Here is an 8,314-nt window from a genome sequence, read left to right on the forward strand (position 1 = left end):
CCCCCAAAGGTTATGCAAGTTCAAGCTAAGTCACACAGATCAGGAAGGTCCCTGGAATAACTGATCCACAGAGACCAGGAAGATCCCAGATTTGATCCCAAATCTGTGCGGAGTTTGAGGGTCTCACCCAAGGCAGCAGCTGGGTCACTACGATTAATCTCAGAAGCCCTGGGTTAAAGGGGAAAATCAGGCTTGGCCATGATACACACATCCTCCCCCATGGCCTGCCAACACTCACTGTCAAGGTTCAAACATAAATAATGGCCACTTGGTCAAGATATGAAGGAGCTAACAGCAACCGTTGGAACTGTACCCCAGCAAGGAGTCAACAACTTCAGGAGAGGAGAAAATAATAAATCCAGGAAAGTAAAATTTTCAACACAAGATTTTTTAATCAAATTTTGAATTTTAAGACTTAATGTACCCCAATAAAGTGGCATCATCAGCTTTCCTTAGACAGAGATCGCTTCATACACAGAATCCTAGCAATAACATAAGAAATAGGAGGAGTAGGCTATTCGGCCCTTCGAGCTCACTCCACCATTCAATAAGATCGTGGCTGATCATCGACCTCAACTCCACCTTCCCGCACTCTCCCCATATCCCGTGGTTCCCTTAGTATCCAAAAATCCATCAATCTCTGTCTTGAATATAGTCAACAACTGAGCATCTACAGCTCTCTGGGGTGGCGAATTCCAAAGATTCACCACCCTCTGAGTGAAGAAATTTCTCCTCAGTCCTAAATGACCGACCCCTTATTCGGAGACCCCTAGTACCCTGCTCCCCAGCCAGGGGAAACATCCTCCCAGCAGCTAACTTGTCAAGCCCTTTAAGAATTTTATACATCTCAATGAGATCACCTCTCATTCTTCTAAATTCTAGGGAATATGGGCTTAGTCTACTCAATCTGTCCTCATAGGACAATAGACATCTTAATTGGGGTGGGTGAAAACATATACACCTCATTACTGGATTAACAGTCAAATATTGGCCCAGAAATTGCTGGGAAAATAATGGTCACGGTGCTCTCCATTGTTAATACGTAAAAAATCCAACAATTTGTGGTAAGGAAGAGATATGGCACGAGTTATGAATCGCCAGATGATCTGCTGTTAGCCTCACACAAGCTTTAGCTCGCTGTCAACCTCCCCATGAGTGTCAGGAAATTGCTGGTTTTGCGTCGCAAATACAAATTAATCTCGCTGCAGATATTTAGGGCGGCTATTTCACAACGCATGGACCCTTTATTACGAGAGTTATGCTTAAGCATTGCCACTCAACCTCAGAGGCCCAGAAAGGGAACAACTGAAACTGTGAAGTCTCACTCCTGCAAGTAGTAAATTTTTCCCTAGAGGATTTTTAAATTTTAGATTTCTTAAATGATTTTCTTACTTTTCCTTTCTGTCGCTTTATCCAGTGTTTCTTTCCCTCTCTTTGTTTCCCTTTCTGTATCTAATTTGACTCTAATTCACCCTATTTATTTCTTTGTTGTTCACTCTGTTTCTTTCGCTAGCCTTCAATTTCATTGGTTAAGGAGACAGATGTTCATGAGGTCCCAGATGCCTCATCACGTCATTATAAATTCGCATTTCCAGCAATTCATGGCGCAAAAATAATATGAGGTGAAGGACGAGGGGAAAAATCCAATTTGTGGCGATGTACCGCTCCAGTAATTTCTGGACCAATAATCTATTCTGAATCAATAATCTAATCTGACTCGCCGTTGGTCTGTTTTTGAATTTATTTTATCTATTGATTTTTAATACTGTACTTTTAACAAAAATCAATAAAAGTGAAAATACCTAAACTTCTGCTGTCATGTTAGCTTTTCTGGACTCACTTTCCCAACTCTCTGCTTAAATAGCTCACATTTTATTCAGTTGAAATATTAAACAGCTCTCAAAGTATAAGTAAGCGTACTTGAACTTCTAACATTTTTTACCCGAGTTTAACAAATAATTAAGAAATAATTAATTGTTTAGTCAGTTGATACAATACCATCACTGACTGCCACAATCAATCCACTAAATCTACATGATCAACAAACAGTGAAATTAACTGTATGGTTAGTTAAGTAACGATACTTATTGAATTATTAAACACGACTGTAAAAGGCAATGTGATGAATTTGATCATTTGCAATCAATTCTTAATGCAGTATCTTTGATGGCCGCAACTTAACAGAACTGCCACATTCTGAAGCTTGTCAATAACTGTTTTCTCTGAATCAACTTCCCCAGTCAATTTCAGGATATCCAGCTTCCTTTGATGCCTTGTTGAACCAGTAATCTGTTATTTTATCCATCCTGTCACGTTAGCCCTTTCAAGCAGTTTCTGTGAACCTCGCTGATTCCAGCATTGTACCTGGTGTTTCAGATTAAAGTGGATCCACTTGTCTCCGCATACCACACCAACATGAGCTGTATTGCTTTTCTGCCATTCCGTAAACTGAGAGTTATGGGAGAGCAGGGCCGGATAAAAGCAGCTGAATTTTGGAGTTTGTGGATGGTGGCCAGAAAAAAAAAAGTATTGGAATATTTGAGTCTAGAAGTGACAAAGGCACAGAAGAGGACGTCAGTGGCACAAAGGCTGAGGTAGGCAATGCTGCGCATGTAAAATAGTCAGGCTGAGAGATGGATTAAATGTAGGATTTGAACTTCAGCTCAAGGTCAAAGAGAGAGTCCTGCCTGGTTCAGTCTAAACAAGTGGCTGGGGAAGGAGATACTCAGTTATATGGATGCTACTGATATAGGGACACAAAACCCGTGCCACATCAGCACTTTCTATACATCCCCAATCCAGCTCTCTCTTTCTTCAACTTGTACCCCCTTGCACACCGCCTGTTCCTCTGTATGGACCTAAAATGCATCAGCTCCACATACAGTTCTCCCACCATTTCCTGTTCAAAAACCCTTCAGCTGTTTTCTGTTCTACTCACAGCATTAAAAAGGCCTTTGACAAAGTTGTTAGCAGCATCCTTTGTGACTACAATTGTAGGAAGTTATCCTTCCTTGCCTCCCTGACCTGTAAATAGCTTTTTGGCACGACTGATAACGTCATCTAGTTCATTTTCCTGGAACCATCCTCTCATGGTTCCACAGTTACCTATTTTAATGCTGCTAGGACACCACCACAATAGTTATTCCACCAGTAGCTAGTCAACTTAGACCCATGGGCCTAGAAATTGGATCATGTCCAAAGTGAGACAGTGCACACTGCACGTGACTAAAATGGCTGGTGTCAGGACCACGGCAAATTGGTCGGCCGACCTCATTTATATGCTACCAGTGTGGTGAGGGTGCCAGTCGACAAAGGCAGCTTGACAAAATAGTATGCTAGTATGTCAATAGTGGGAAAAGAGCCCCAGGTGGGCAGAGGAAACGCTTCAAGGACACCCTCAAAGACTCCTTGAAAAAGTGTAACATCCCCACCGACACCTGGGAATCCCTGGCCCAAGACCGCACAAAGTGGAGGAGAAGCATCAGGGAAGGCACCGAACACCTCGAGTCTCTTTGCTGGGAGCAAGCGGAAGCCAAGCGCAGGCAGCGCACGTCAACCCAAGCACCCCACCCACCCACCCGTTCAACCGCCATCTGCCCCACCTGTGACAGAGTCTGTAGGTCCTGCATTGGACTCATCAGTCACCTGCGAACTCATTTTTAATGTGGAAGCAAGTCATCCTCGGTTCCGAGGGACTGCCTAAGAAGAAGTGGGGGAAGTACAAAAATCTGATGACTGGAGGGACCCCCTATGGGCCTCACACAGACCCTCTAACATCTCAGGGTTCCAGGTTGAAAACTTATGTCTTACCCATGCCAGAGGTTCAATCCTTGCCCCTCCATACTTTGTCTACATGCTGCCCCTCAAGACATTATCTGGGCGCTGAACTCTACATATGCCATCTCAAGCCACCTCGCAGCATAATTATTGTGCTAAATGCCTGCTTGCTTGACACATTTAAGTTTTTCCAACCTAACAATGACAAGACTGAAACCAACCTACTCACTCGATTAGAAACTCCACACCTAACCCTAGATTCCATTCCTCTCCCTGGCTGCTTGCTCATGTTGAACTCGACAGTTTGAAACATCAGTGTATTGTTTGAGCCTGAACCTAATTTCAAACTCCATATCCTATCTATTAACACTTTTGTCTTTACCTAATTCCCGCAACACCGATACCCTCACATACGTTTGACACATCCCGCCAGGAAATGGCCTCGCTACATCCTCCTCCCACCTACCCAAATTCCTTCCTCTCCCACCTTCTCAATTGGTGACAGTCATATTTGTCACATCCCCACATTCTGGAACTCAATCCCTAAATGCCTCAATTTATTGTACCTCTCCTCACCTCAACATTAACATCACTTCTCTTTAAAGCTGCTAGCATTTCAGGTGAAGACCAGTCTAACAAAGAGCCCAAACCAAAATTGTGAACCTGTCATTTCTATTTACAAATGCTCCTGGAGCTGCTACACATTTCATAACTCCGATTTCCAACAGTTTTTTTTAAAAATACATTTGAAATCTGCTTTGATGCAAACGTGGCAGCAGCACAATTATGGTATCTGACTGCGTATATGTGGAAGTGCTGTCTGAGTGACAGAAGCAATGGGCTCCACTTTGTGCAGGTTTGTGTAGCTGCACAAGCCTAACTACTGGAGCCAATTGTAAAATGAAATAACAAAGATCAGGACATGGCTGAACGCCACAGCTGCCCAGCCTCAGCCGCCTCTTCCTCCCGGGTGTAGAAACACCGGGACAAGGCCTCAGCCAGCAGCCACTACCCAGCACAAAACCGGCCGCCACATCCTAACTTACAGCCGTCACCCCGATTGACAGGCACCATGAACCAATCACAAACGCCACTGCCCCTCTTCCGCCAATCAGCTGTCCGGGAGGGGGCGGGACACTGCCGCCATCGCGTTGGGTTGAGTTACTCGCTCACCGGCGTTTTCCAACCCCGCTTGACAGACAGAAACATTCACAAGCACGAAAAGCCGCCTATTCACCTCTCAAAAGCCACCGCTTCCCACGGCACCGGGTTTCGTCAAGAACGTGTCTTATCGGAATGGGAAGTGCGACTGAAACCCGCTGATCAGTCGAGCGGCTCGGACACAGGCTCCCTCAGCAGCAGGCGGCCGCCATCTTTGACGACGTTGCATTTACAGGGGCTCTTGGGTAAAGTGGCATCCTCTGTAAAGGGCTCAGTGATGATGTGTAAGGGTTGGGTGGAGGTGTGTGTATGAGGTATCAATGATGAGTGTACAAGATATCCAATTATATACACATTATTATTATTAATATCTACATTAGCTTCCCCAACCCATTAAATTCAAAATGTTATTGAATAAATCCCTCACTGCTTGGATGGGCATCCTGTTGGTAATTTGTATTTTTTGTTGTTACTTTAAAATTGCAACTGTGGTCAGGGGATACTTACAAATAAGCCAGTTAAATTTGATATGAATAAAAATCAAGAATCTGGAAATCTGAAACAAAAACAGAAATTGCTGAAAACATTCCGCAATGTCGGTCAGCATCCATGGCAAGAACAGACAAGTTAATAACGGACCAATTCTTGCTGGAACCGGGCATCTCGCGGTGTATGCCGTTAGACTTTTCCGACACCCTTCAGCTCGAAAAATGCTGGAAGTGCGAGCAGATAACCGTAGTCTATCTCTTTAACAAAAACAACAATTTGCATTTATATAGCACCTTTAACGTGGCTAAAACGTACCAAGGCGCTTCACAGGAGCGTTTTCAAACAAAATTTGACACCAAGCCACGCAAGGAGATATTAGGGCAAGTGACAAAAAATTTTGACGAAGAGGTAGGTTTTAAGGAGCATCCTTAGCAAGGGAATTCCAGAGCTTAGGGCCTCGGCATCTGAAGGCACGGCCACCAATGGTGGAGCGATTAAAATCGGGGATGTGCAAGAGAGGCAGAATTGGAGGAGCACAGAGATCTTGGAAAGTTGTAGGGCTGGAGGAAGTTACAGAGATAGGCAGGGGTGAGGCCATGGAGGGATTGGAAAACAAAGATGAGAATTTTCAAATCGAGCCATTCTGGACCGGGAGCCAGCATAGGTCAGCGAGCACTGGGGTGAGGGGTGAATGAGACTTGGTGCGAGTTAGGATACAGGCAGCAAAGTTTTGGATGAGCTCAAGTTTATGGAGAGTGCAAGGTGGGAGGCCAGCCAGGTGACCATTGGAATTGTAACAAAGTCAAGGGTTTCTGCAGCAGCTGAGCTGAGGCAGGGCCAGAAACGGGCGATATTACCATGGTGGAAGTAGGCGGTCTTGGTGATGGAGCGGATATGAGGTAATCTCGGTCAAATAGGACACCAAGGTTGCGAATGGTTTGGTTCAGCCTCAGACAGTGGCCAGGGAACGGAGTTTGTGGCAGGGACCGAAGACAATAGCTTCGGTCGATTTAAAGATTGGAAAAGAAACAGGTACAATGGAGAAGGAGCGTGAATTAGAGTCAAATCAGGCGCAGAAGGATAAATAAAGGGAGGGAAAGAAGACTGGATTAAAAGAAACAGAAAGGAAAAGGGGGGAAATTAAAAATTGAAATTTTAAATATCTCTAAAAAGAATTTACTACATGCCGGAATGTGACTGAACAGTTTAAATTTCACTGGCCTTCTTGGTCAGTGGCCCAGACTTGGTCTATTCAGGGTTTTTTTTTCTGGTTTGTGAGCCAGCTTTCTTCCCATGCTGCAATCTCCCCTTGAAGAGTTAAACAGCAGAGAAAGAGAGAGGAGGAAAGAGAGGAAGAAACATAGAGGGAGGAGATAGAGTGGAAAGAAAGAGGCAGCAGAGAGGAGAGTGTGAGTGAACCAGAAAAGGGGAGAAAGAAAGTGAACCAGAAAGAGTGAACCAAACGAGGACCAAACAGAGAACCAGAAAGGGAGAGCAAGAGAAGAGAGAACGAAAAAGGGAGACAGATTAACAGAAGTGAGAGACAGGAAAAAGAGAGATAGAAATTATGAAAAATAAATAAGGAACATAACTTCCTGCACTGCTTAAAGTATTGCTATGGGATCTTTCACATCCACCTCAAAAGGCACATGGGATCTCGATTTAATATCTCATTGGAAAGACGGCACCTCCAGCAATGCAGCCCTTTCTCATTACTGCACTGAAGGTACCCAGTGATGATATGTGCAAAGTATTCATGGAGGAGTGCTGCTAGGTGGATGGTGCTCAAGATATCCAATGAGGTGTTCTGCTGGGTGGCTATGTGTACAAGATATCTGGGATGTGTGCTACTGGGTGGATATGTGTACAAGGTATCTGGAGGGTGTGCTGTTGAGTGGATGTGTACAGAAAATATCCATGGATGTGGACCTCTGTGTGGATATGTATAAAAGTATCTGGGAATATGTGCTGGGTGGATTTGTGTGCAAATCTCTGTGTGTGTATGTGTGTAAGATATGCTTTCTGTTTTAAGAGTAATGAATCCTGTCATATGGAACATGTTGTATTATCTATCCTTCATGGAAACATTCTTACAGAAAAATGACTCAATATGGAACATCGTCAATGGCTCTCCAAAAGGAGGAGGCACTGGAACATGTTAGAAAGTTCCCTCAGAGGACAGCTGAGATGGCAGAGTGTCTCATCTTTAGTGACTTTTGGATGGTGATGAGGGAGGGACCTTCCAGCCTGATCATTTACACACAGCTGGAAAGTCGTTAACACAGCATGGAAACGTGTCACAGTATGGATTTCAGAAATTGAGTTTGCAAAGAAAGTTGGATACAAATTAATTGGTTATTGAAGTATCTCCTTAACAGGGGGCTACGCTCTATGGTCTGTTTCCCAGAACACACTCCGAGACAAAATGTAACTGTTGGTGGAAAGCTGTCAATTTGGTCAAAGATACCCTATGATCTGTCTAGAATTTGCTGGGTTTTGTAGACTAATATTTTCTATGGTCCAGTACTGTTCTGGGTATGCAATAATGCAAAATGGAACTATTGCAAAATCAAAGAGGAGATCTAGTCCCTTTAGTGCAAAATCTAAACATGTCTATATGTTTGCCTTACTGATTAAAATAGACTAAGAACATACAATGACTTTATTTAGCTGTCTGTATGACTGTAAAAAAATTTTTGAAGATCTATTTCACAAACATCTTCTGTTACATGCACAATTTTTATTTATGATCTAGTTCGAAACCATCAAAAAATGAACAATGACTGCTGCAAAATGTAATAAAGCTGCTGTTGTTAACTGTATTATGTATTACAACAACTTGCATTTATATAGCACCTTTAACATAGAAAAATGTCCCAAGGCACTT

At 43.5% G+C, this 8,314-nt stretch overlaps 1 protein-coding gene across 9 annotated transcripts in view; it reads right to left on the bottom strand.

The window, feature by feature from the left end:
• Positions 1 to 5,196, bottom strand: part of arfgap1 (ADP-ribosylation factor GTPase activating protein 1) — a 43,202-nt gene extending 38,006 nt beyond the window's left edge. For 3 of the 9 annotated variants that reach the window (XM_086005422.1, XM_086005423.1, XM_086005418.1), the window contains exon 1: positions 5,015 to 5,192. The gene's annotated coding sequence lies outside the window, so the exon portion shown is untranslated. Of the gene's footprint in view, positions 1 to 5,014 lie in introns of all 9 variants that reach the window. The other 6 variants (XM_086005424.1, XM_086005420.1, XM_086005421.1 and 3 more) reach the window with 5 other exon arrangements.
• Positions 5,197 to 8,314: the final 3,118 nt, after the last annotated feature.

Source organism: Somniosus microcephalus, chromosome 13 (assembly GCF_052327205.1).
Source record: "Somniosus microcephalus isolate GS21.2 chromosome 13, FLI_Smic_1.0, whole genome shotgun sequence".
NCBI classification, from domain to species: domain Eukaryota; kingdom Metazoa; phylum Chordata; class Chondrichthyes; order Squaliformes; family Somniosidae; genus Somniosus; species Somniosus microcephalus.